Source organism: Aplysia californica, unplaced genomic scaffold (assembly GCF_000002075.1).
Source record: "Aplysia californica isolate F4 #8 unplaced genomic scaffold, AplCal3.0 scaffold00833, whole genome shotgun sequence".
In the NCBI taxonomy this organism is placed as follows: Eukaryota; Metazoa; Mollusca; class Gastropoda; order Aplysiida; family Aplysiidae; genus Aplysia; species Aplysia californica.
Window position 1 is genome coordinate 152,982 of NW_004798103.1, and position 2,777 is coordinate 155,758.

Here is a 2,777-nt window from a genome sequence, read left to right on the forward strand (position 1 = left end):
AGGGGGGGGGGGGGATCTGTTAGCCTCGCGTGACACCTACAATTATTTTAATTTTTTTTTTCAAATTAAAATTTGTCCCTGCTCTCTGCAAAATCTGTGTTTAAACATTTCTTTTTCTTTTTCTTCAATGAGTGAAAAATAATAGAGGTTGAGCTTCCAAAAAGTACACTATGAGAAAAGCTGCCCCATTGACCTGTGGCTGGTTTGCCACAAGCTCTTGCAGTTATAACCATCGCTTTTCAAAATATCGAGTCATGTTGCTAAGGGTTAAACTAATTTATCTTTCGTCAGAAATCATGTCACGTCATGGAATCACTTATGTAAGAAATAATATCACTTTTTTTATCCTTTTGACATCTCATACGTAGAATATTCAGAAGTTACATTAACATCATAATCATAACAGATTGTGTCACCTTACAAAAAATACTTAGTTTTAGACACTGCTCCTTGGTTTATTTGTCTCTTCGTTTGATTGTTTTGATTTCAACTAGGTGTATCGTGATTTGTTGTCATATCGCTGTCATTGCTTGACATTGGAAGCTTTAACTGGCAGATCTGACCTTTGGGGGGGTGGGGTCTTCGTTTCACACAAAAGACGAGAGTTCGATCCTGAACAGGGGAGGGGGGGTTCTTTCATAGACTGTATCAGGCCATTGGGAGCTGTATCTTATTCATCTGTGGTTGGCCCTGGCAGAACAGCAGCCCAGCCCTGAAATAACCTGTTTTCTAGCGATGACTGCGTAATAACAGGTCTGATAATTTACAATCATCAATCTGCCTGTGTCTATAATCGATCCCTCATCAATTGTGTCACGATGACACCCACGTTGTAGTTATGGTATTGGTCTGAGACCGAGTGTTTTCACATTAATATTTGTTTTTTGCTTCACTTTAACTCGTAAGAGCTGCCGGTCAAATTGCGTTGAAACCACATGTATTAATCCCTACCAAATAAAAAATGCTTAACGTACGTATCCCGCGCGCTCTTATGACCTTATGCAATACGAGCACCGCAAAACACTTACAAAAAAGAAGCAGTCACATGTGTTTGTTTACACGAAGCAATAAGCAGCTCTAGCTTTGATCTCGCCCTCTTCCTCCCCTAGAATTCCTCCACTTTGGAGTTGTATTGTACACAATATCCAGTGACGTCTAAACAGTAGCTATTTTTGGCCAAAAGACAGTAATAAACGATTCAATTTGTGTTCTGAATTCGAAAGCATTTCCTGAATGGTTTCCAGACAATAGGAGGCTGGCTTTCCACTCTTTTTTTATGTGTAAAATTAATCAAAAGCGAAATCGTTACAAGAGAAAGTACACGAGGGCAGGGAAGGAGGGTGGCTGACTTCCGTCTTTCTGTCTAGTCAGTTCGGTCATCAGAGTCCAAAAAGCTTCCCAAATTGGCAGTTTACCAAAAAGAAAATGAGACGGGCATGTTGGGACGGATCGGTTGTCTCGTCTTCGCACTGACTCGCCTGTTGTGCATAATGACGTCAGATCGACCATTTTGGGTGTGAGCATCATACACACAAAACCTCGCCTTCACACAGACGCACACACAGCAAGGAAAGCTGTTGTTTACACAGAAAACACCCGCCATCGGATAACCCCGGTTCTGCCATCTGGTGGACAGGCCGCTGCTCTTTGAACTAACCAAATCAATATCGAAACAAGGGCCATAACTCCTGCCCGGCCGGTCCTTCCCAATCTGTACACCTCACATCAGTGATTAATGACGTGGGCTTTCCCCTGGTTTTTTCCACACCGTCAAATTTATCATCTGCAATATGTAATTTATAAACGTTTTCTCCAGATTTGCAAATTTGTGAAAGAAAAGGGAATTCGGGCGTTTTATAAGAACCGGAGTTAATGTGATATAGATTAATACATGTCTGGAGAACGCCATGATTGATTGCGAATCTCAAGCACAGGGTACAAGATGATGGTGCACAGTTATTGAACCGTGGCTTGAGTCGGGGATTGAATTTTAACATAAAGTGATGATTGCGTATAGACTTACAAAAAGACCGAATACGGACTGGAAAATACTTTGTTTTATGTTCAAGTACGCGTTTTACGGCAATTGCAAAACAATTAGGTCATACAAGTGCGAAAGATTAGAGGTGTTACAAGAGAGTAATAAACAGAAAAAGGAGGAGGAGAGATAAGGACGATAAATTAAATGCATGTTCGGAAAAACGGAGCATACCACTCTAGAACACCCACCAACCCACCTGAGGGAAAAAAGGGTGGAATATTTGATTCAAGTTCTAACTGAATGTAGACTGATAGCTATTATTGAATTTGAAATCAACATTATGATTGAATGTTAAAGTTGACTTCAGCCAGTGGTTAAAATGTCAACGAGACGCAATGACTTAAATGACTTGTCATTGTTGTTTCCTATGAAGTTGAAACAGTTTCTCAATGCTTGAGGTCATGATTGAATTGGACAATCTATGCGGAGGACACTTAGACTTGGACGATTTTGAATTTCATGTAATGTCTGGGGGTCTTGGTGACGTCTTGATGTTTTCTCTTTCTTCTTTTTAAATAGGAACTAGCAAGTAGCGGTCAGGCGCTTTGTCGTTGCACTCAGAAGACATGAGTTCGATTCCCTCATGGAAAGAATTTCTGTCGATATATCGGTTTTTCTCCTAAAGGCTGCAGGAAGAACAACAGAGAGGATGAGAGAGAGGGGGGAGGAGGAGGTGGAGGAAGACAGACAGACAGACAGACAGACAGACAGACAGACAGACAGACAGACAGACAGA